Here is a 27,612-nt window from a genome sequence, read left to right as displayed (position 1 = left end):
CTTGCCCAACTGCAGCATCTTCCGCTTTTGTTGTCTGAGCGCGGCAGCGGGACGAGTGATGCTAGTGAGCTGGGGCGAGCGCCGCGGGCGAGAGGCGGCTCCCGACGCGAGTGCGCAGCGCCCCGCATGGCGGCCCCTCGGAGCGCAACGATCGCAGCGCCCCCTGCCCGGATCCGCGGGCTCCGCGGGCTCCGCGGGCTTCTCAGGGCTCTGGGCACCACCACTGTCACCTCCACCGCCACTGCCGGCCGGCCTAGAAGAGCAGCAGCCGCGCCCGCGGCTCCACTTGGCAGGCTGCCGCGGCGCCCAGCGCCGAGCGCTCCCGTGCTGCGCCCCGCTCGCGGCCCGCGCCACCTGGGTCGCCGCCGCCGCCGCCGCCGCCGCCGAGGGCGAGGCTCCTCCCGCGGCGCGCGGCAGCCTCAGCCTCCACCTATGCCTCGGCGGCCGGCTCTGGCGCCCGGCTAGTGAGGAAGCGTCCGCCCCACCACAGAAACCTGCTTTGGGTGCCGAGCATGCCCAGTGCTGCCGTGAAAGCGAGGCGCTTCGCCAAGCGCATTCCACTTCTGGTTTTCGCGGCAGCAGCAGCAGCAGCAGAGAGGGGAGGAGGCCGCGGGTTGGGAGAGGGCCAGGCATACTTGGGAATTGCACACCCTGGACCTGACATGGGAGGATGCTGGGGAGCCAAGTGAAAGCTGGAAAAGATGAGGGAAGGATGGCACCCAGGGATGGAACGGTTCTCAAAGGGTCGGGTCCTTCATTCACGTGCAAGCTACTGACAGTGGATTCTGGAGGGGCAGATATCAGTCTGCAAAAGGCTGAGGGTGGAGGGGCGTCTAGAACAGCTTGTGAGTTGGGGGAGGGGGACCAGGATCGCTATTCATGCTGGTGGACTGAGGTGGATGATCTTGTAGATCCTGTGGTTCTAGAGCAAAGAAGACGTGACATCAGTGAGATGTCTTTTTCACAGTGCACACCCGCCCCATCTTACCATCACCTCCAGTGTTCTGATTACATGATTTTCATAGGTGGAGAGACTTTCTTTTTCTGCAACAAAGACACTTGTCTGGTCTGAAATTGATTACAGGTGATGAGTTCTCCTCCTCTCTTCTTGTGTCATCTTTTTTAGTCGTTTTCTTCTGCATTTTTGCCACCTTCCTTCCTCCTCTTCTTCCCCCTATTCAAACTAAAATGGAAAAGCTCAACTCTTCCTTCCCCCAGTCTTCCTATACAGGTTGCATTACATTCTTCATTTTTTTAGATGGGTTTTCCAAATCTCCTCATGGTCATACAGCTGATTAATCCCAGTGAGATTTCTCAGTGTGTCTCTTGCAGTGAAATTTAGCAAGTAGAGTCACCCTATTGAAAATCTTGCTGGCAAACAAGACCCTTGTCATATGCCAATGAAGTCCTCAGCACCTTAACTTGTGACCCTCTATATCAGGAGTCATGTGGGGAGCATCCCTACCGCATTTTGAAGACATGACTACAGCAGACCAAGGTTGCACAGGAGCCAGGACAAATGCTGCCACCCTGCCATGGCTCAGCATCCCTGATACTGCAGATGGCAGACTGTGTGGAGTTGTGATCTTCTCCACTCCATCCCTCCCCAGAGCTGGTTCTGAAACACTGATAAGCATGACAGAATACTGGAAATCATAATAAGAGGGATTTGGGGCTTATGAATCTCAATGTGCTTCTATTTTGTATTAGAAAAGATTATCCAACAAAGTTAAATAACTTGAATATATAATCAGTGTTAATCTCTAAATACTTGGGAGTAAGTCAGAATATAAGTTGAAGTAAGAGTAAAGTAGAAAATGTTTTAAACAGGTTAAATAGGTAAACATAAATTAATGGAGCAGCACATTATTGAAGGACTACTGACAACAGCACAAATACATTCTTATTACCTGTGTCTTGGGATGCACATGCTTAAGTTGGCTTGTCTCACCTACAAAAATAGTTATCCAGTGTGGCTCTAAGCTGTAAAGCTGGTCTGATATTAAAATAGTCTGATTCCTGTAAGGGAAGACATGCAAGGTCATATGTTTACCTCTATTATATTTTTATTTTTGCTCTGAGATAGGCAGGTTAATTACATTGAGTTCTTGGTACAATAAAAATTATCAGCATCTTTTGTATTAGACCAGATTATATTTTAAAAGATGCTCTTTATTTCCAACCTTAGTCTTGTCAATTTGTTTTTATTTTTGTTTGTCTATTTGTTTGTTTTTCTCTTTACGTCGTTTTTTAACTCAGGAAGTTGTGGGGAAGCAGGGAGAATGATGAGGGGAAATCAGGTTATTCTTTGGGTTAAAATTGAGGTAGCTGCATAAGTAATTTCCATAGAAAAGTTTGTGTGTATTTTATGCCCATAGAGATACAAGATGAGAAAATAATGTTCCAAACCATTTTTAGAGTTACTTTTACAATGAGCAATGGTGAAAATCCTGTTCACTAATTATGCACCTTGACAATGACCCATAGGCAGTCCCTAGATTTCACTGGGGATGGGTGAGAGGTACTTGAACAGAGTAGTGATACCCAAGATTACATTGACTTAATTTGCTCTGTGCCCCATTTTCATTGAAACATTTATGATTTCTATACTTCTAGAATAATTTATTACTCTAGATATTATTAAATTTTCAAGTAGATAACTTTGAAAAATAAAGTAAAATGATCATGTGTAGTGTTCGATCTTGGAATGACTCACTGCTGCCATCTTTTGCCTCCTGCTTCTGATAGTTCCTATAAAAAGGAACATTCTGAATTCACTAACTCACTATAATACCAGAAAAATTATTATTTTATTGTTTTCAAATGATAGTAATTAATAATAAGTGAAAATCTTTATTGTATTTTGTTCTACAGATGCATTATTAGAGTTATGTAATATACAAATCACATCTAAATAAAAGTTTTACTTAATTTTTAGAAATAAGATCTAATGAAGTTTATGTGTTATATTTTGTAATTTAAAGTATGTCACTTTTGGGAAAATAATATCCTTATGTGAGTAAAAGTTGTTTGATATAGTATTATACTTTGCTATTTAGGCTCAAATAGAAGATACTATTTGTATAATTTTCAATGTATATTACCCATTGATAATCACATAGAAAGTTTGAGAATTGGAAAATAATATCATGAGAGTAGTTATTGTTGCTGCCCTGAATATAAGTAGAGTAAAAATACTTCTTTAAAATTCACAATCTAAACTTTAAATAATTTTTTTAGGAATAGTAACCAGTAGTGTAATCACAATGATACATATATATGTTTAGGAGCCTAATAAACACCACTATGTGTTGATCATTAAAGATGTGGCATTTGATACTTAAGCATGTCACTGTTGTATTTGAAGACTTGAAAAGTGATTAAATATTTGCGTTGACCATTTTACTTAATATCAACCTGTGGACCACTTAGTGTTTGATTGAAAACTTCACACTTCATGCACACTGCCTTTCATTTTGGCTAAAGGCATTTGATGTGTTTTCAGCAATGTTGACTAAGCATGTAGTGTGGTTCAGTCCTAGGCAAATTTGAAGAATTGATAGCAAATAATAGATTAAATAATTAATTCTCTATATTTATAGAATTTAACAGTAAAATTGGACTTACTGAGTAAAAGAAAAAGACAGAACTCCAAGAAAGTAACCACAAAAGCCTAATATACTGAAATATCCTCATTTCTTTCTTTTCTTTTTTAAAATAATGAATTAGCATTTATTCATGGCCTTCTATCTACCACATTCTATCCTAACCCCTTTTGACCATTATTTCATTTCCTCTTTTAAAAAAAATTTAATTTATTCTAATTAGGTATATATTACAGCAGAATGCATTTTTATTTATTGTACACAATTGCAGCACAACTGTTCACTCCTCTAAGTGTACATGATGTAGTGTTTCACGATATGTGCATTCATACATGTATGTGGGATAATAATGTCCATCCACCATCTTTCCTGTCCCTATTGCCCACCGCTCTCCTCACACCCCTGTGTCCAAAGTTCCTCCATTTTTTCCCATGCCCCCCATTATGGATCAGGATCCACTTATTAGAGAGATTCAGTCTTTGGGTTTGGGGAATTGGCTTACTTCACTTAGCATAATATTGTCCAACACCAGCCATTTACCTGCAAATTGCATAATTTTATTCTCTTTTAATGGTGAGTAATATTAATTTGTGTATGTGTACCACAGTTTCTTTATCCATTCATCCTTTGAAGGACATCTAGGTTGTTTCCACAGATTAGCTATTGTGAATTGAGCTGCAATAAACATTGATATGGCTTTGTTAATATAGTATGCTGATTTTAAAGTCCCTTGGTTATAAACCAAGGAGTGGGATAGCTGGGTCAAATGGTAATTCCAAGTTTTCTAAGGAATTTCCACACTGCTTTCCAGATTGGTTGCACTACTTTGCAGTCCCACCAGAAATGTATGAGTATGCCTTTTCTCCCACATGCTTGCAAATACTTAGTTGTTTTTGTATTCTTGATAACTGCCATTCTGACTGGCGTGAGATGAAATCTTAGAGTAGTTTTGATTTGCATTTCTCTAATTACTAGAGATGTTGAATATTTTTTCATATATTCATTGACTGATGGTTGGGACTTCAATTGAAATCACATTTGAATCTGTATAGTGCTTTGGGTAGTATGGGCATTTTGACAATATTAATTCCACCTATCCAAGAGCATGGGATATCTTCCTATTTGCCAAGGTCTTCTTCAATTTTCTTATTTAGTGTTCTGTAGCTTTCATTGTAGAGGTCTTTCACCTCTTTTGTTGATTCCAAAGTATTTTACTTTTCTTTTTTGAGGCTATTTTGAATGGGGTAGTTTTCCTAATTTCTCTTTCAGAGAATTCATCACTGGTATATAGAACCACATTTGATTTATGGGTATTGATTTTATATTCTGCTATTTTGCTGAATTTATTGATTAACTCTAGAAGTTTTCTGGTGGAGGTTTATGGATCCTCTAAGTATAACATCATGTCATCAGCTAATAATGGTAGTTTTAGCTTTTTATTTCCTATTCATATCCCTTTTATTTCTTTCTTCTGTCTAATTGCTCTGGCTAGAATTTCAAGCACTATGTTGAACAGAAATGGTAAAAGAGGACATCCTTGTCTTGTTCCAGTTTTTAGAGGGAATGCTTCCAATTTTTCTCCATTTAGAATGATGTTAGCCTTGGTTTTAGCATAGATAGCTTTTGCAATATTAAGGTATGATCTTACTATCCCTAGTTTTTATAGTGTTTTGATCATGAAATGGTGTTGAGCTTTGTCAAATGCTTTCTCTGCATCAATTGATATAATCATATGTTCTTATATTTAAGTTTATTAATGTGATGAATTATATTTATTGATTTTTATATGTTGAACCATCCTTGCATCCCTGGGATGAATCCCACTTGATCATGGTGCACTATGTTTTTAAATGTGATTTTGTATATGATTTGCCAAAATTTTATTAAGAATTTATGCATTAATGTTCACCAAGGACATTGATCTAAAATTTTCTTTCCTTGATGTGTCTCTGCCTGGTTTTGGTATCAGGATGATATTAGCTTCATAGAATGAGTTTGGAAGTCTTCCCTCCTTTTCTATGTCATAGAATACTTTGAGTATTGGTATTAATTCTTCTTTGTAGGTCTTTTAGAACCCAACTGTGAAGCCATCTTATCCTGGGCTTTTCTTGGTTGGTAGGCTTTTGATGGCATCTTCTATTTCCTTGCTTGAAATTGATCTGTTTAAATTGTGTGTGTCCTCTTGATTCAGTTTGGGTTGATCATATGCCTCTAGAAATTTGTCAGTATCTTTGAGGTTTTCTATTTTAGTAGAGTATAGATTTTCAAAATAGTTTCTAATTATCTTCTGAATTCCATTTTTTTTCCTAACTGTGTGTATGTGCTTTTGGGAGTTGGTTCACTTATTAAATTCCATTTCTTACAATGTTTTCTCACTATTTTTGCTTCTTCAAGAAATTTTGGTTTTTGTGTCAGGGCATAGGCATCAGCGTAGGGAAATAGGTTCTAAAGTTCTCAAGTAACAGCAGAAGAGGGTACATTTGGAAAGAGCTGTGTTTCCTGAAAGCACGAAGAAGCCAGAAGATTTGCTTTAGTGGAGGACTCAGAGATGTGAGGGGCTCCTGAAATCCCTACAGTTATCACAACCTGTACTAAAAACTCAGAATTCCATGTAGGCTAGTCAGACATAGTGAAGGAAAGTACTGTTCATCAGAATTCTAGATAAACAGGATTTGATGAGTTACACATGCAGAAAGATCTCAGATACAGTGTGAGGCTGGGCCCAGAATCTCCATGACAGGAGAAAAAAACTTCATGCTGTGATTTATCTAATCAGCAGAACAGTGAAGATCTACTGTAGTGGGCACCTAGTGGATGAGGGAATGGACTCCCCACAGTGGCTGACTTGAAGCACACAGACAGGGAAAGGAAGGAGGAACTGCATAGAAGGGGACCCAAGGAATGGAAGAGGGAAGTTCTTTTTAAAGTTCATCCAGATGTTTTAGACACATTTCAAGGCAGAGTTGATCTAGTCTAAAAATTTCATCATCAAAATTTCCGTTTTTCATGCCAAACTTCTAAGTTGATGATGGTCAGTGGTTCATTACTGCCCTCCAGGAGGTATTTTGGAACGTGTGAGAATGAATTTTCTGATTGTCCCTCACCTCCGTCACAAACTACAGTGCTGAGTATTTGTGACAACTCAAGAAAGGACTGCTCACATCCTTCCTGATTTTTGCAGTTCTGCTCACAAGTACCTAAGTCATTTTATTACATTTTTTTGTACCAACAAGAAGCATTTTGCATCATTTTAATATATATTGAATTTAACAGGAATGTAATTAATGGGACGTTTTAATGTTATATTTTTAAGATATTGACCAAAGTTATTCCTATTTTTAAGAACTAATAGTACATACTTCAGAAAAAAATTCCTGTATCACTTTGTTTTTATAGCATTACATTTATATTGATGCTAATAGAGGTAAGAATCAGAATATTTGGTTAACTTTTTTAAGAATGTTGTAACCACATACTTATACAAAGAAAGACCTAATATTTTCTTTAAAATAACTTTTCTTTTATTTTAATATTGCTGTTAGTATATTATGCCAATATTCAAAATCAGTTAATATCTAAGAATTCATTTTTAAGAAAAGTAGTGTGAACATTATACAATATTTATTATAAATACATACAGTTTAGTTTCAATAGGTAATTGAATGAAATGCCCAAATATTTTTCTTAAGAAAATCAAGAATATATATTATGATCATACTACTGTGGCTCCAGGAAGGAAAACTGGATTCATTGAGAAAAATTTGAATCTCATCAATTTTTTCAATAAGGTAGTTTGTAATAATTGTGTTGAATGGTTAATCAAATATGCAACCATCAAAATCACTATACATGCAGAGGAAGAATCTTCAAATCAATGTTGATTTTTTTCAGCCTTACAACTTCAATATCAGCTTCTTCCCTTAGTTCTAAACATTTCTCTACTTCACCATCTTATTGTGTCATTTTGTTGTAGAACTTTTGACTGATCTTTTCTCTTTTATCCTCTACTTTCTTGGTTGATTCTTCTGAACAAGATCAAACCCAGTAATCACTGCTGCCTCTCTCCCCAATATCTGCCCTCCCTTCTGCCTTTCTAACAGGACCTAATTTTTTTTTCAGTGTGCTGTGTGACCAGATACAAAGTGATACTTAATTTTAAACTTAAATTCAAATATTGATTCCAAAAGCAATAGAAAACCCCCAAAGGCTTACTTATATTCAATAAACTGAATCCAATATTTAAACTTCTCTGCAAAGAAATTCAGGCCAAGATGGCTTCAGTAGTGAATTCATCTTTCAAATAATTAGAGAAAAAAAATTTTCTTTCCTTATGCAAATTTTCCAGGGAAAAGAAAAAAGAGGGAGCATTTTTGAAACTTATTGGATGAGGCTACCATAAACTTCACATAAAGATCTAAGAACTTCACAGGAAAGTAAAAATATAAGTTTTATCTCATAATTATAAATGTAAATTCCTAAAAATGCCTTCAAATTGAATTAACTAATAAAAAGTATAATACCTCATGACAAGTGTATCTCCAGAAGGCAAGAACATTTTTTAACATTGGAATATGAGCTAACATAATTTATCACATTGACAGAATAAAAGAGAAAAAGCACAATATAATTTTATAAAGTCAGAGAAAAAGGCTTATTGAATTCCAGTACCTATTTAAAATAAAGAAAAAAATAGTGAATTAGGGGATTAGAAGAAAACTTCCTTAATCTGATAAAGGTTAAGAGAAATATGACCCAGAGCTCTTCCGCCAAGATTTGGAAAATAGAATTATTCTACTTATCACCACTTCTGCTCAACAATTTGTTTGTGCTGTGGGGCAGGGGTGGTGTTGCTGGGACTGAACCCAGGCACACTTTGCAACTGAGCTACATCACCAGCCCCTTTGATTTTTTTTTTTTTTATTTTGAGACAGTCCCACTAAGTTGCTAAAGCTGGCCTCAAACCTGTTCTCCTCCTGTCTCAGACTCCTGAGTCCCTGGGATTACAGGCATGTTCCACTGTGTCCAGTCTGTTCAACATGCTACTGTAAATGTTAGTCAATGGAAGAAAGAACAGTCACAAAAAAAAAAAGAAAGTACATTGAGAATAATAATGGCCACCTAAGGATTTCCACATATTGACCGCTGCAACTTATAAATATGCTTCTAAATGGCAAAATGGGCTTTACCTGTGTGATTGAATTGAAGGAACTGAGATCGATCGGGGAGATTCTCATGGTCTATACAAGTGGACTCACCATAACTACAAGAGTCCTTGTTAGTGAAAGACGGAGGCTGGAGGGTCAGAGTGAGAAGGAGATTTGCAGATGCTGTGCTGTGGACATTGGTGGTAGAGGAAGTGGCCATGAGCCAAGGAGAGAAAGTGGCCTCTGGAGGCTGGAAAGGCAGGACAGTAGATGCTTCCAGGTTATCTCCACAGTGAACGTCTTCCTGCCAACAGCATAGTTTTAGGCCAGTGGAAGCTGACCTCCAAAACTGTAAGCTAATGAACACTTGTTACTTGAAGCTCCAGAATTAGTGGTAATTTATTATGGCCGCAAGAGGACAGTAATCCAGAGAGCATTGTTCACATACGTAATTAAGAGTGCAAAGATTCAATGTATCATTTTAGCAAGAATAGTGGGTTGAGTGGAGATGAATCAATTGTATTTCTATAAATTTTCTATAAACAATTGAAAAATAAACATATTTCTAAAGTACCCTCGTTTCTTCACTAGTTATATTCTTCTTTATGTATTTCAATTCATTGATTTAATTTTAAAATTGAATTCAAATATTGATTTTGGATTAGAAAGTTCAGTACTGTTTGGGTATCAATTCTCTTCAAATTTATCTATATATTCAGTGAAAAAGCAACAAAAATCCTGGAATTTTAGAAATTGACATGTTGACTCTCTTATCTTTATGGGAGTAAAAATAATCAAGTCAATCTCGAATTTGAAGAATGAAGTTCCAGTATATTTACAACCAGATACAATATTTACTATAAATGTTTAGTAATTAATATTGTGATGTTTGCACATGGATAGATAAAAGGACAAAGGAATGAGACAGAATTCAGAAAGTCGTATATAGGGGTGGTCTCCTAACTCAGGCCAAAGGTATCATGGGTTCTCAGAGAATGATCACAGAGGCAGGATTAGGACCCAGTAAGTTAAGCAACAGTCCTTTGTGAAATTTGAGAAGGGAGACATTTCAAAACCTAGCAGGGAAGGATGCTTTTCCACCTTTGTCACAGATGTTATTGCCCATACAAATTTGAGGGGAAAAGCATACAGATGCCCTTTGACTTAGCGTAGGGTTATGTCCTGATAAATCCACCATAAATTGAAAATAGCATGTTGAAAATGCATGTAACGCACCTAAGCTATCAAACATCACGACTTGGCCACCTAGCACAGGTGATGCCCCTCACAGACTTGGAACTGCAGCTCACGGCTGATCCAGCTCATTGCTTCTTCCCAGAGCAGGAGGGAATATCCTTCCCCTGACCTGGGAAAGATCAAAACTCCAACATGGAAGAACAGATTGCTTTATCATTTTTATGCCATCATAAAAGTTTTAAAAAACTCCAAAACTCATACTGGTAGTGTATGCCTGTAATCCCAGTGACTTGATAGATTGAGGCAGGAAGATTGCAAGTTTAAGACCCTCAGTAACTTAGACCCTGTCTCAAAATAAAAACTAAAAAAAAAATTTTTACTTTTAAGTTTATTGACCATACATGAAGTATACAATATTTGCAATTCGTAAATAGAAATATATAAAACAAAAATAAAAACATGAAGCATATAATCATAGAGATAAATTATACTTATGGATATTAATCAAAGTGCTTTAAGATGCCAATATACCTCTATTAGTTTTGCAAAATCTTCTTCACTTATGATAATCAATTCAGGTTAGAAGGGAGAAATACTGGTGAAATGCTCTTTATCTCTCTATTTCACAGCTGGTTTGTAATACATGTCAACATTCTGAATAGCATCCCAAACTTAGACTACTTTACGGAAAATTATTTTGAAGGACTCATTTTGTTTCTATTAAGGAGAGCATGAGAAAGACAGATCTTTCATTGGTAACTAAGAGCAGTAACATAGATGTTAATTTGCCATGCCACATAGTCTCAGGTGTCTTTATGATGCCTCTTGCCCCATACTAAATTACCCCAGTTGCTGACATTTAGCTGTCACCAAGCAAGAGCTTATCAATATAGGTTAAATGGGTGTCTCTGTTTGCAGGCTATACACACACACACACACTCACTCACACATGCACACCATTCCTATCTCCTACAGTAACAGAGGTCTTGTACTAGAAGAGATGGAAAGAGTTTCTTAAGAATTTTCTAGTTTTATTTTTGCAGGGCATATTACAAAATATTTTGTAAAACAGACAAATAAGAATGAAAAAATACTAAGATACCATGCTGGGCATGTAAGAAAAGTCAAAGAATTGAATGACGACGTGAAGTCTCAAAGCATGTCAGGAAATGAGTGCAGTTGTCTAAAATTAAGAAAGTGAATTCACTGGAGAGAAATACAATACAAAATTTATCACTTAGGTCAAAATAAGGGCATGAGTAAGTTCAGGTGAGGATTCTGAACTGTGGTCCCACCTACCACAGCTAATCTGGCCACTTCCACTCCTACCCATTCTGTTCAATCTGATCAGGGAGATTTCCCTTTAAACCCTTCAAAGAAAGATTAAATTTCCTAACTATGGCATGCTCCTGCTAATTCTATGCAGAGGTGAACATCAGTGACACCAGTTAATGTAATTCTTCACTTGCCAGGAAAACTGTTTTCATTCTAATGCTATTGGAAATGAAATTGAAGGCTTTCAGTCTACTGTGCCTCCCAGAAACCTGACTCCATGTAGAACCTCCTTTGCTTTATATTAATTGTTACCCCCTCGCAATTCTGGCTTAAATATAAATTTAAGAAACCCTGAATTATTTCTTTATTGGTTTCAATTTTAATATTAAAATTTCATTTATTTGTGCAAATTACTGAGACTTTTCTTCAGGTTAAAATCTATGTGTCAAATCTATGTTTCATAATTCTCACTCTTTACATATGATTTACCATTTTTCATTATTAAGCATAAATCACTCCTATTTACCTACAATGTTCAGTATATGAAAGTTTTGAGAAGGCATTGAGTATCAACTTTAATAGATAATTTACAGTAGTTGTTATTTTACATCAAGAATAGTCAACCAAATTGTGTTTAATTCAGTTCACTTTAACTAAAACGTAAGTCCATTCTTTGCTCTAGTTTCCACATATGAGAGAAAATATTCAACCACTGACCTTCTGAGTCTGGTTTATTTCATTTAGCAAGATGTTCTCCAATTCTACCCATTTACCGACAAATGTCACAATTTCATTCTTCTTTATGGCTGAGTAAATCTTCATTTTGCATATATGTCATATTTTCTTCATCCAATCATCTACTGAGAGATATCTAGGGTAGTTCCATAACTTGGCTACTGGTGAATCCTGCTGCTATAAATATTGGTATGAATGTATAACTATAGGATGCTAATTTTAGTTCTTTTGAATAAATATCAAGGAATGGTATAGCTCGGTCATATGGTGGGCACATTCCTAGTCTTTTGAGGGATCTCCATACATTTAAAAATTGGCATTACCAATCTGTAGTCCCACCAATGATGTTCAAGTGTACCTTTCCTCTCATATACTCACCAGCAATCATTTGTATCTGTAATGATTGCCATTCTATCTACAGTGAGATAGTTTTAATTTGTATTTCCCTGATTGCTAAGATGATAACTTTTTTTTCATATATTTGTTGGTTACTTGTATTTCTTCTTTTGAGAATTGTCTGTTCAGATTATTTTCCTGTTTATTGATTGAGTTATTTGCTTTGTTGGTGTTAAGTTTTTTGAGTTCTTTCTAAACTTTGGTTATAAATAATCTGTCAAAAGAATAATGGGCTAAGATTTTCTCCCATTCTGAATATTCTTTCTTCATACACTTAATGACTTACTTTGTTGTGCAAAAGCTTTTTTAATTTGAGGCCATCCCACTTTCTAATTCTTGGTTTTGTTTCCTGAGCTTAATGGATCTTACTAAGAAAGTTGGTGCTTGTGCCAATATATTGGAGTGTTGACTCTGTGTTTTCTTCTAGAAGTTGCAGTGTTTCTGATTTAATTCTTAGATTTTTTGCTTCTTTGTGTTGATTTCTGTGCAGGTTGAGAATAAGATATCTAGTTTCATATTTCTATATATGGATATCTAGTTTTCTAAGTAAAACTTGTTTAAAAGGCTATCTTTTCTTCAAGATTTTTTTTTAGCTTTTGTACAAAATTTTATTTATTATATTTTTATTTGTTCTTTTTAAATATACATGAAAGTAGAATGTATTTTGACATATTGTAGCTATATTGAATGCAAATTATTCTAATTAGAATAACATTCTTGTGATTGTATACAATGTGGAGTTTCACGGGTCATGTATTCACATATAAACATAGGAAAGTTATGTCTGATTCATTTGTCTGTATTTCCAAATCCCATCTCCCCTCCCTTCCCTTTATTCCCCTTTGTCTAATCCAATGAAATTCTACTCTTCTCTTCCCACCCCTTTATTATATGTTAGCATCCATATATCAAAGAGACCATTTTTCCTTCTGTTTTTTGAGACTGGCTTATTTCACTTAACATGATAGTCTCCAGTTCCATCCATTTACCCGCAAATGTCACAATTTCATTCTTCTTTATGGTTGAGTTTTATATATATATATATATATATATATATATATATATATATATATATGTATTATATATGTATATATATTACATTTTCTTTATCCACTCATTTGTTGAAGGCACCTAGGTTAGTTCCATAGCTTTGCTATTGTGAATTGAGCTGCCATAAACATTGAATTGACTGTCAATGTATTATGCTGATTTTAAGTCCTTTGTCCAATCTATGTTTTTGTCACTTTTTTTGAGTACTAGATGACTATGTCTTCTATGTGATTCCATTGGTCTCCATTTCTGATCATATGCCAATTCGTGTTGTTTTTGTTACTACAGCTCTGGAATCATTGGAAATCAGGTATTCTGATGCTTCCAACATTGGGCTTATTGCTCCGTATTGTTTTGGTATTCTGGGTCTTTTATTCTTCCATAGAATTTTAGGACTTTTTATTCCCAGTTCAGTAAACAGGATCAACTCAATAGATGCATAAAAAAGCTTTTAGCAAAACCCAGCACTCATTTATGCTAAAAGCACTGAAAAAAATAGGAACATAAGAAATGTTTCTCAACATCATAAATATATTTACAAGACAAACCCAAAGCCAATATCACACGGAATGGAGAAAATCTAAAAGCATTTCTTCTAAAATGTGAAACAAGGAAAAAAATACCCCATCTTATGACTCCTATTCATTATAGTTCTTGAAACTCTAATCAGAGCAATCAAACAAGAAAAAAATTAAAGATTTACAAATAGAAAAACATGAAGTCAAATTATCCTTGTTTGTGGATGACATGAACCTATAATTGGAGATCCTAAAAAACTCTACCAGAAGATGTCCAGAGCTGGAAAACAAATTCAACAAAGTAAGATATAAGACATAAGACCAGCATGTAAAAATCAATTACTTTTCCATACTACAAAAACAATTCTGCTGAGAAAGAAATCAGGAAAACAATCCCATTCACAATAGTTTAATAAAGAATAAAAAAAGACACTTGAGAATAAATCTAACAAAGAACATAAAAGACCTCTACAATGAAAATTATTGAACCCTGAAGGAAGAAATTTAAGAAGACCTTAGAAAATGGAAAGACCTTCCATGTTTTTGGGTCAGTCAAAATTAATATTTTTAAAATGTGCATATTACCAAAAGTAATCTTCAGATTCAATGCAATACTCATCAAAATAATAAAGTGTGCTATTTTCATGAAGTGTTCAGAAGACACATCTCTTAAGTAATTGGCAGATACAGATTTGAATCAGTGGGAGAGGAAGTTTAGGAATATCTAGGAGATGCAAATTCAGGCAGAAGTCACAGTGATGGCAAAAGTGTAGGTGGGACAGTTCTTTGCAAATACAAAGGATGGAAGAAAGCCAACCAGCATCCTACCACATACTTTTCAGCAACTGAAACTCCCCACATAAGTCCTAAATCAGGTCTTACCATGCACCTGAATGAAACTTTCCATGAGCTTCACACCACTCTTAATACAAGGCAGAGGTTTTCCCATGACTCAAGTGCTCAGCATCATCTCGTGCCTGAGTGCTGGTTGGCTTTCTTCCATCCTTTGTTTGTGTCTTCTGAACACTTCAAACAAGGATAATTTGACTTCATGTTTTTCTATTTGTAAATAGAAACCAGGGCTTTGTGCATGCAAGGCAAGCACTCTACCAACTGAGCTATATCCCTAGCCCGGCAATGTGTTTCTTAATGTCTTTTAAAAAGTCCTTCACGTTGACACTTGCCAATCCTTGTGTGCCTTTCTATAGCTCAGGGTTTCTGTTATAAGCCCCATGGACTTATTACATTCATGATCCCTGTGTCTTGAAAAGTCCCAGAGTACAACAAACTGCTCACCTTCATTGTTGAGTGAGCAGTAAGGAATGTGTGCACAGCATTGCCCATCAGGAGTGAGGGATGACAATGCGTCGACTAACTAGGCTTGTGCTGAGTAGGCTTTCAACTTTTTGAGAGTAAAACTTAGAAACTTGAACTAGTGTTTTCTTTTGCATGTCTTCCTCCTTTGGACTTGGAAAATGAAATTCTGGATTTGTTGTAGTGGAAAAAGCAAAAGTCAGTCTGTGCATTCTCCAAAGACCACTAACTCATGTCATATTCTTTTCTATAAAATTGTTTAATGAATCCTCTTTTTCAATCACAGTCACATCCTGCCCCTATGAACACTTGTTGGGTAAGGTAATACTGCTGTGGAGTAGGATCAGACATTTGCAAGACCAACTGCTCAGAAGTCTACCGTGTAGACACATGGGTTCCATATTTTGTCGTGAGAAGGTTGGTTTGAAGGCCACCTCGGGAAGGGAAGCAATTCCTGTGAAGTCTTTGAACGCATCCCTAATATATCCTGTGACTGAGTTTTCTCACATTATTTTGAAGCTAGTTTCCGTGAATGAAAATTGACAAAGCTACTGTTCCTAAGCAAAGGGGAGTATATTGATTACATCCAAATGCAGAGTTGTGCTAATACATGAGGAGGAAGTTGTAAGCCTCTTCTTTATCTTTGTAGAATTATTATTGGGATGCCTGACCTCATGTGTGGATGAAGTTTTTAACATCAGTTCTCTGTAATTTGCAGTATGACTTTTGCGGGTTTCATCAATATGAAATATGAGCACCCTGCCTTGAAAAAGGGTGCATCATACAGTAAACATCATATGGGTTACCAGGATGATTTAGAGGTACGAAGTCACGTTCCTCTTAAATCATCCTGCAAGTTACATTTTTCTTTTAGTTCACAAAATTTCCCAGTAAATTTGTCAAAACTGATAGTCCTGGATCCCCCAAATTATCTTTTCTTAATTATCATTATATAATTATTAAATTATACATCAATAGAAAAAAGTATATTTGAATACATCTGACAACATATTCATATCAACAACGTGTTAATAAAATCATATTTAAGGGATTTCTTAAATTTTTTCCTTTTCTTCTGGACTCTCACTGTTACAAACCTCCAACTACCGTAATGACCATGGTCAATTACTCCAGGTGGCAGAGTGACTTGGTTTACTATGCTGAATAGTGTTTCTTCATGTTTGTCAGAGTTCTCCAGAGAAACAGAATCTATAGATATATGTTTATACAAATGTTCCTTGACTCACAATAGGGTTATGTTCTAATAAACCCATTGTATGTTGAAAATATCATTAGGTTGAAAATACACTTAACACACCTTACCTTGGCTTGCTGACCTGAAATGTGCCCAGGACACTTTTAGTATCCTATTGTAAGGCAAAATTACATAACATAAAGCCCATTTAACCACAAAATGCTGAATATCCCATGTAATTTATTGACTTTTATACTACAAGTGAAAAACACAATGATTATATGGGTATGCTTTCACATCACTGTACAATTGGAAAACCATAAGTCAGAAACTATTTGTGTGTGCATGCATGTGCACAATTGTATAAAACTTAAGATTGATTATAAGGAATTGACTCATGTGATATGGAGGCTGAGAAGTCCCACAGTGTGACAACTGCAAGATGAAGATGCAGGAAAGCTGGTGATGCAATTAAGGCTGAGTCTGAAGACCTGGTAACCAACAGATCTGAGGGTGTAAATCCCAGTCTGAGGGCAGGAGACACCCTCACCCACACACACCACACATGCTATCCGGAAATAGTGTCTCATCTGGGTACACCAAGTACAGTCATGTTGACACAAAATTTCCCTTCACAATCCCTCAAAATTCTCATCCAGTAGCAGCTGCTGAAAGTGACCTTGTTTAGAGATAGGATCTTTGCAAATGTAGGTAAGGAAGTCAAGGTCTGGTCACATGGGATTAAGGTGGGCCCTAAATTCAATGACAGGTTTGTTTATAAGGAGAAGGGGCACAAATACTTACAAGGACAAAGCCCATATGTAAATGGAGCGAGAAACTAGTGGGATGCCTAGGACACTGCAGAGGGTAGAAGCCCTTAGAAGTTAGGAAAGAGAGAGGAAAGAGTCTTTCCTGGAGCCTTTAGCAGGAGCTAGGCTACACCTGGACTTTGATTGACACCAGACTCCAGAGCTGAGGGAGACTAAACTGGCATTGGTTCAAACCACTCAGTTTGTGGCAATTTGTACAGCCTCCTCAGAAAATGAGTTCACTCCTTTGCTTGCTCAAAAGATCCTGGGGACAGTGATGATGTGATGTGTCCCCTGGAGGAAGTGTTCTCCATTTGGGGACCAGGACATTCAGCATCACAGGAAAAGCAAACACACATCAAAAGAGATGGTTGGGCCAGTTTTTACCCTTTGATTCTTGAACTCATGTTCTCTTCTTCCCGGGGACACAAATGTATGTGTCTGTGACAGCATAAATATATATGCCCTTGACTCAGAGTGTATCCAGTCATCTCTTGGCATCCACAGGGGATTGGATCAAGAACACACACCACTGATAAAATCTGCAAACACATAGCTCCTTTATATAAATGGCATAATATTTGCATATAACCTATACCCATCCTTCCTTATGCTTTAAATCATCTCTAGATGACTTACAATACCCCATACAATGTAAATACTATGTAAATAGTAGTTATACTGTTTTATTTAGAGAATCATGATGAGATAAAAGTCTGAGCATATACACATACACATTTTTAGAAATATTGTCCATCTTCAGTTGGTTGAACCCATGGATAGGAAGCTTATGCGAAAGTCCAGGGGAGATGGCAGTCATCCTAGCATCTCCCCTGGAACCCAGCTCTGCCCCTGTCCTTTGACTGAGCCATTTCATCACCATCTCTGTCCAGACACTTTGGGCCATCTGGAATGTGGTAACACAAGTTGATTCCACTGGATAGGGGCCTTTTCTTTCACCTCCTTTGCTACAAACAAGATGTTCTGGTTGCACCTCAGGTTATATGATATCCCAAAATGCTACAATGGTACTAGCTGAGGCTCAGTAAGAAGGGCAAGAAAAATAGAGAAAATAATCATTTTATTAAGATATTATTTTGTATCAACAATAATGGAAGTAAAACAATAATATTACCACTTTTGTGACCCACTAAAAAAACTATCCACATCTGCCTTAGAATAATCATCATCTAAGAGTTTTATCTGATGATGATGAGTTAAGAACACACTAGCCCATGCTTATAATATGAATTTTGCATTAATTAAATTTTATTTGTTAAGTAGTAATCTTGTAGGAGAAGTACAGTCCATTTTAAATATTCTATCACTTAAGAAAATACTATAACTTGTATTATTATTCTATAGAGCAAATAGTGACAACATTTTGTGGCTTAAAATAAGTATAGTCAATTATGAGATAATTGCAATAATTTCTGTGAATGAGTTTGAACAGGAAACAGCAAGACAGCCTGTCTCTGCTCCCAGATAAAGATGTGAAGGAAGTCATGAAGTCTGGTGACCAGGCAAATTATGGCCTATTCACCTGTGGGTCTGGGTTTGATTGTGGCTGACAGCTGAATGAAACCTTATGAGTCCCTATCAGGTGGGTTACCATCATCTGATCTCTCCATGTGCACTGGGCTTCCTCGCACTATGAGGGTTTATTCCCTGACAAAGTAAGAATGAGAGCACAAAAGATAGTCAGGAGGATATTGTATTCCAGGAATGACTTCACCTCAGAAGGTAAAGGGCTTCATTTCTAATGTAGCCCCTCCTTACCTGAAAGGGATGCTCTCCAAGAACTTCAATGGGTGCCTGAAGTTGAGATCATTCATACTTATGACGAAGGTTAACTTACAAATTATGCACATTAAGAGATTAACAACAATGATATAATGGAACAATTATGATATTATACTATAGTAAAACTTACATCATACAAACTGCTTCTTTCTGGAATTTTCCTTTTCATATGTTCAGACAGTCATTGACATAAGGCAACTTAAATGAAAGAAAGTGAGCCTCTGGATAATAGGGGACTACTGTACCTGTTAGTCTGGAGAGGCACAGGCAGTGTCAGCAGGGAGAAATACAGACTGCCCTGTGTGCAGGACAAGTTCCACTGTAAGACACGTGGGATGGTGTGTCAGTGGGGTTTCAGCACTGAGACCAAAGTAACTGAAAAGAACAACTTTGAGGAGGAAAGTTTATTTTGGCCTATGGCTTCAGAGGTTCAGTCCAGGGGTGCTGCTTCCAAGGAAATGGAGGAAGAACAACATTAAAGAAGTGCCTGTGAGAGGAAGGCTACTCACCTCATGTTAGCCAGGAATCAGGGAGAGAAAGTGTGGGAGGAGCCAGGAACAGAGATATAATCCCTAAGGAATGACCCCAGTGACGTGCTTCCTCCAGTTATGCCCGACCTGCCAACAGGTACCATTTAGTAGAGTAGTCCTTTCATATTATTAATGGATTAATCCACTTGTTAGGTTAAAGGCTCATAAACTAATAATCTCACCCATTGCTACATTGTCTCAGGAGCTTTGGGAGAATACCTCAAATTCAGACATAATAGACATATTATGGTGGCCACTGTTGGAACCTACTTGTGCTGCAGGAATGAACGAACCCACACTCTGTTTTTGTGCCCAATGCTGCACTGTGCAAAACACACTCCTTACTGAATCCTTATAGCACCTTCATGAAGCAAGTGTTGAGAGATTCTTTTCTCCCCTCTGCTTTTAGGCAAAATTTTATGTATAAACTTTACCTTCATTTAAAAATATCTGATGTGGCCAAGTATTTTGCTCTTCAAACCTCTTTCTCCAGGCTAATATTTAAGGGAGCCACTAGGGGCCTCACTCCTATGCATTTCCTGTTACACCATAGGGACATAGGGCTTCTAATTAATCATTAGGTTTTAATTTTATGCTGCCATTTTTATTAAATTTAATATATGTGTATATGGTAATTGGATGTGACTGTTTATGATTTTTTAAGGGAGAAGAAGGAATTTTGAAAATCACATTTCTTTTTTGGTAAGGATGCCACTAAACCAAAGAATTTTTTAGATGAGTCTGATTAAAATGCTTGTTGTCTAAGTGCTGGGGAAGGATATTGGTCAAATTATATTGTTATATTGTGTATTGTGTGCATATGTGAATATGTAACAAAAAATCCCATCAGTATATGCAACGAAAATGCACCAATCAACAATGTGGGAAAAAATGCTTGTTGACTGAAGGAAATTAGTTTTTAATTTCATAGGATTATTATAGAGCCACCCATGGTGGCACAGCATCCAGAGTCAGGAAACTGAGGCAGAAGGATCACAAGTTTGAGACTACTTTCATAAACCTAGCAAAACCCTTAGCAATTCACTGAGACTATCTCCAAAAATATTAAATAATATTTTAAAAAGTATAGAGTCTCTTAATACTCCCTTAGGTTCAATATCCAGTACAAATATATATGTTAGGATTTTATCTAAAAACAATGTTGTAAATCATTTGAGTGAGCGCCTTTATTTTGCCTCTCAAGCATAAAGAAAGTGGATTATTATAAATGCAAATATGCTTAAAATAATTGCTATGTTGATGTACTTCGTTTTACTTTGTAGACCTACTATTGGATATTGGGGGAACTTTTGAGTAACATTACCTAGTTAAAAATATTATACAAAATTTTTAAATGTGATGAAAAAGCAGAAGGGTACTATGAAAATGATCATGGAATGCTGCTAATAATTTGGATTTCAGCATGAAATTTGATGCATCCAAATAGTATCAAGGATATCAGTGGAAGCTAATTCAGTGGTCTAAATTTGCTGAAAAATGGCATCACATATGTATACATTTCTGAACACTGGTGGCAACTTCATGAGGGCTAGTTTGTCTAGATAAACAACAATCAATTGAGATGAAATCTCTGTATCAGAAATGTTTTATCTTTGCAAATGAGGTTATGCAGAAGACATAGAAATTGCTAGTGGTCATTTTTATTGTTCAAAGTAAAAAATAATGAAATAAAGAGTGACTACAATTCTGAAAAATGAGCTGCACATAAAGAATGAAATATGTATATATTTTATATATGAGAGTAATTACAGGTAATCAGGGATTTTTTTTAATTTTTTTTAAAGAGAGAGTGAGAGAGGAGAGAGAGAGAGATTTAATATTTATTTTTTAGTTATCAGCGAACACAATATCTTTGTACGTGGTGCTGAGAATCGAACCCGGGCCGCACGCATGCAAGGCGAGCATGCTACCACTTGAGCCACATCCACAGCCCCAATCAGGAATATTTTTAACAGTTTTATAAAATAGGAATCTTGAGTAACTGACACATTTTTTGTGTTTTAAAATATCCAAAATTAATATTAGCCAAAGAAAGACCCTCCCAAACCTACTCAAACATATTTGATGTGGAATACAAAGTACGCATAAAGATTTTCTTTTTCAAATTCATTAAATAATCTTACGATTCAATTCCAATTTATTTTGTTTTAATTAAACTATGAATAAAATACTGATTTAAAAAATTGAATAAATTAAAAGGAAATGCTAATGTTGGTTTATGAATATTAATGTATCAGCATGCATGGAAGTATCACTAATCAGACAACATGGTTAGAATGCGTCTGCCATGTGTAGCTCTGACATTATGTAATCAATAAAGTCAAAACTCACTCCTTGAGTGTTATAGATTGAAATATGCCCACCCCTCAAATATTCCCATCTTGAGGCCTCGATACCCAATATGATAGTATTTGGAAAAAGAACCTCTGGAAAGGAAGTAGGATAAATAAGACAATAATCCAATGGGATGACATCCATAAAAGAGAGGATAAATTAACAGAAAGCTTCCTCTGTCTCTGTCTTATATGCACAGAAGAAAGGCCATGTGTGGACACTATAAGAATGTATCCAACTGCAAGTCATGAAGAAATCCTCATTAGAAACTGACCCCATTTGATCTTAATCTTGGACTTCCAGTTTCCAGAACTGTGAGAAAATAAATTTCTGGTTATGGCAGCGGCTCAAAGATATTTTGTTAAGGAAGCCTGAGAAGTAACAGGTTTCTTTGGGGGGTAGTCAGGATAACTAAGCAATTGGTGTATTATTCTCTCATGTATAAAAGAAATATGCCAATTTTTGCAAGCATAATACTTTATTCTTAAAATTCATTAATTCCATTAAAATAATATGTAATAATAACTAGAAAGTATGAACTGTGATTGAGACACAGAAACAGAGTTCAAGTGGATAGTGAACAGAGACAGGACTCAGCAGTCCTCAGCAGAAAAAGGAAGATAAATTGAAAACATCAGTGAGAGGGCCATTAGGAAGATGATAGAATACGAAGTCTCAACTCTCCTCCTCCCATAGAAACCTCGTGTAAACATATGGACCAAACATTATTGGTCTAAATACCTTTATAGAGGTCAGAATCCCAGTTAAGAAATCATAGTATCCCAGATGAGCATGAAACTGAGAAAAGGTGCACTGAGACAGGTCATAGCAATTTTACTTTACCACTTTCAGGTCCTCCTCCAGGCCAATATGGCTCTGCACCAGGAGCTGTATTCTTGCCTCATAACTTCTCTCTCATGAGGAAAAAGAATGGATGGTGCCTTGAAATTCCTGGCCTTTTATTTCAGTGCTTAAGGGTCCAGATTCTTTCTCATTTTCCCAATGGCACTGACAGGAGTGGCACAGCTCTGATTCCTGGGGACTGTAGGGACAACAGCAACCAGGAGGGAGGCACCTGCGGCTTGTGGGGCACTGTGAGATTGCTGGAAGGCACCCAACCAAGACTTCTCTTTAGGGAGGGATGAAGAAAAGAAGACTGTGCTTCCCTTATCCCTGGGTTTTACTGCTCTTTTCCAAGAGGTGGTTTTTGACTCATAGAACATAGAGCTCTCTGGGAACTGGCATAGTTTGATGGTATCAACTATGTGAAATGGAAAGGGGCAGGTGACTTTCTGTATATAAGAAACTCTGCTGCAAGATAGGGAGAAGGAGGCATCTCCACAGGGAGTAAGGGATAGACATAGAGCATGCTGCATATGTCCCAGTTTGTCCCAGCAGTCAGACAATAGAAGGAGCAAGGGATTAGATGCCCCTGGTGAACAAAAGTGGAACAAACCCTCTCCTCAGTGAAGCTCTCTATTTAGAATTTACACATGCCAACCAAGAGAAGAGAAGGTGCATTGGTAGAAAAGCTCTTACCCAGGCTGGCTGATAAAGGTCTGACCCTGTCAAAACTAGTTTGTAAAGGTAACAATTTCTTCAAATGCACAGTCATTAACAAAAAGCTACACAAAATGAATAATCAGGAAAAAAAATGACACAATCAAAGCAACAAAATTGATCTTCAGCAATTTTAGGGAATAAAAGGTTATTTAGTGGCTAACAGTTTCAGAGGTGTCAGTCCACAGATAGCAGGCTCCATTCCTTGGGATTCCAGTTAAGGCACGACATCACAGCAGAACAGTGTGGAAGAGTGAACCAGCTCACATGATGATAAATCAGCAGAGAGAGAGAGAGAAACTCCACTCTCCAGATACAAAATATAGACCCCACAGCCACGTCCTCAACAAACCACTTTCTCAACCCAAATCCCACCTACCTCCAGCCACCACTCAGAAAATCCCATCAAGGAATAATTCACTGATTAGGTTAAGACTGTAACCCAATTCTGCAGCAACTACTGCCACTGAAGTCCCAAGCAACCAAGATACTTGGCTACAATATACATGCTGACTTTGTCCTTGAAATAAATACTGCCAAGAATACAAGCTATGTGAAAACCTTTCTAGATCAGTTCTTATTGTTTTTAAAAAAATGGTTATGTGGTTTCCAATTTTCCCCTGATATTTTGCCATATCATGTCAACTTAAAGTCTCAGAATCAAATATCTCTTTGAGGACATCCAGTTTTTTATTAGTTCAAGAGATTTATTGATCAGTTCTTATATTAGATAGTGTAATTATTCTAGGGGCTTCTCATAGTTTACATTAATATTACATTACTATTATTCTCCTTCATTCTTTCTTGCAGTTTGTTTGGAATGTTTATACTGATTCCTCACATGACATCTAAACAGTGTTAACCCATTGCATTTATTCACTACCACTACATATTTAGTAGTATATAGAGTATTTTAACTTGGCTACTATAAATTTGCATGAAATAAGCTGACATATATAATATAAATAAAAACAACATATATTTTAAAGTGTAAACATTTTATACTCCAGGAAACATTTGTCAATATATGAAAGTAATATAAAATAATATACATCAAAACTATTATATAAATGCTATATTCACATCCATTTTAAGTAATTTTTTTTCATAAAGCTTGTACAAATCATGGCTTTTACATCGATGACATTTAGTCTCTGGGACTCTCTTACTTACCTATCCTCTCAGCCTTAGTGTCCCCATTCCAAGAAAGAAATGATTACTTCTTTCTCTTTATTTTCTCTTTCATCATGATGAAAATGGTTGAATAATTCAGACACAATATATTATTATTGTTATTGTTATTATATCTCTAATTAACGAACCAAAGTATGATTTTTTTTATTCTCTCCCCACTAACCCCTTCAAATTTCATTCACCTTCATCCACATTCCAAAGTATTTCATTTTTGTTTTGAAATCCTTTTGTTAACTTAATTAGGTTGGAGAATGATGTGTTAAAATCAGCCATATATAGGTTAAAATCCATGAAATATTAATTATGTGTTGCACAAATGATATTTATTATTATATAATTTATTAATTGATGGGACATATATGAAATAATTACCTAGTAGATAATACCATACTGTGGTAGGATTGTAGAAAGAAATACAACAAGTCCTTGCTTCAATAGTCTTTATACCTAGTGGACACAACAGGGATGTTAGCAGGATATTGCCACATAGTCCATGTTAAATAAGAGGTTGGTTCAGGAACTTAACATGTTTGTTGAGGTTTTTTTTTAGTGGTGACTACATATGCTGAAATTTCTCCTTCACACATCTGACTAGCTTAATTCCTTTAACATTGTTTTCCCTCTAATTTCAAGTTGGCTTATTTTCAAGTGAATTGTCCTGTTCCTGCCTGCATTTATACACTCTCTCACAAACTGTGTTAGTTAGCTTTCTGTCACGGTTACAAAATACCTGAGAAAAACAACCTAAGGAACGAAAGGTTTATACATTGTTTCTGGATCTGTGTTGAATAAGAGCATAATGGTGAAAGGTGGAGCAAAGCTGCTTACCTCAGGCAGCCAAAAAGAAAGGAAGGAAGGGTAGGGGGAGAAAGAGAGAATGAGCACATAAGAGAACACATAAGAAGGAGGGTCTTGATACAAAATGTATCATTCAAAAGCCTTCCCCAGTGAATTACTTCCTCCAATTAGGCCCCACTAATTGCAAAAATCAATAAATCCTAAAGGTTGTTCCACCTCCTTATAGGACCATAGATTGGCAAACAAGCCTTTAGCACATGGCCTTTGCACAAACTTTCATATCTAACTCTTAACAGGGCTAATCAAAACTATATCACTTTGTATCCTGTATGAGTGTCCTCCTTTTTATTCATGGCATTATTCAGACTACTGCCTCCATCTCACAGTGTGGGGCAACCTCTAAATTCCCATATCCCTCGCAAACCCAAGCATACTTTTATCTTAACATTTGTAACAAATTGTGAAAAATGAATACAGAAGCACTAACTCATGTACCCAAAGAAAAAACAAGTATTTAACAGTTGAAGGTAGTAAATAAAGCCTGATGCCCAGAAGTTTCTCCATCTAAAATGTAGAATTGCTATATCCAAATCATTCTCCTTTGTAGGAATGGGCAATGTGAAACTAAACTCATGGCTGTCAGATATGTTGAGCAATTTATAGATAATACTGACCACAGGTCACATCTGGTTTCTTTCCCTTGGCTTTCTTAACAGCTTAATCTCACTGAAGAATAATTGTGCACATGAATTTAGTTTCACTATTACTTTGATTCCTGGATTACAACCTCAAGTTAGAGTTCTTTGAGGTAAACATCAACTTTGTTGGTGCTCTAAGGGAGTCATGGTTGGGTTTTGGTGGTGCTCAAGGAAAAAGGCAGAGTTGTTAATCACCCTAAGGAGTAAAAATCTGCTGCTATAATAGAGCTTTCATATGTTTAATACCTTGTTAACATATTGGCAATATAGAAGAACAGGCTTGCTCCAGAGAGCAGTAGACCACTAACTTTTCCAATTACTTCACAGATGACTTAAGCCATAAATTAAAACCCTTGGGTGAGGCAGAAAGAGAGTTTATTTTGAATTTGAAAAAAAAAAAAACAGAATGTAAAGAAAGATGTTTTGAATATGATGGAAAAAATCAATGCCTGGGTTTTACACTGTTACATGACTCAGACAGAAGAACTCAAATACTCCAGAGACCAACCGTCTTTCAAGGAGTACTTCCCCATATAGGTGGTTAATGAAGCCTTGCTGAACATCTACCAGGAATTGTGGTGACCTTCCTTTGAGCAAGTGATAAATATTTATGTTTGGAATAAAATTGTTACACTTTACACTGTGAAGGGTAAAGCTAATGGAGAAGTGTTGTGACAGTTCTGCTTGTACTGCTATCCAAGTTTCTGAGGATCATATTGCTGGAAAGGACTTAAGGGATTGGATTCAGCTACTACACAGTTAAGTCTTCTCCCTTTCACATTTCCCATGAGTGATTCTTAGAGGAGGTGTTAAAAATGCAGGCTCTGAAGCCAGAATGTCCTGGTTTCATCATTTCTGGGCAAGTAGCTTAGTTTTTCTGTGCTTCAGTTTTCTTAACTATATTATAGATCTGATAAAATGGAAATTCTTGTCGCATATTCTTTGCAGGGTTATTGCAAAAATCAAGTTGACCAGTTACCTCCAAAGAATTTAGAAGACTTCCCAGGATATAATAAGAGGTTTTACATATATTGGGGACTGCCATCATCTATTGTGTGATCCACATTTGTTGAATTTAAAATTAACCCCAGAGATGTTTATTATTTGGATAATCCATTTGCCAGTGCTCTTAAATCTATGACCAATCCCTTCAGTATAGCTAGGAGGTGGCACAAAAATAGTAGTAATAGCAAAATATTTGTAGTCAATTAAACTTGAGTTTGAATGCTTGAATGACATAAACTTATTGACACTGTTTGCTTCTAGTAGAGAACTGATAATCCCTTTACAGAGTTGGTTGTCATTAAAGACAACGTATGCAAATTACGCAGCCCAGCTGTCAATCACTGGTTAGAATTTCTGTAACATGTGGCAAATGGAATCCATCATTTTTCATCTAAAACACAAAGGTTTTTGATCTCATTATCCCTAGTTGA

At 36.5% G+C, this 27,612-nt stretch overlaps 1 pseudogene; it reads left to right on the top strand.

The window, feature by feature from the left end:
• Window positions 1-512: 512 nt before the first annotated feature.
• The window catches only part of LOC143387520 (semaphorin-4C-like), a 50,393-nt pseudogene continuing 23,293 nt past the window's right edge, over window positions 513-27,612 (top strand).

The sequence above is a fragment of the Callospermophilus lateralis genome, unplaced genomic scaffold (assembly GCF_048772815.1).
Source record: "Callospermophilus lateralis isolate mCalLat2 unplaced genomic scaffold, mCalLat2.hap1 Scaffold_858, whole genome shotgun sequence".
Lineage (NCBI taxonomy): Eukaryota > Metazoa > Chordata > Mammalia > Rodentia > Sciuridae > Callospermophilus > Callospermophilus lateralis.
This window is presented reverse-complemented; position numbering and strand designations above follow the sequence as displayed.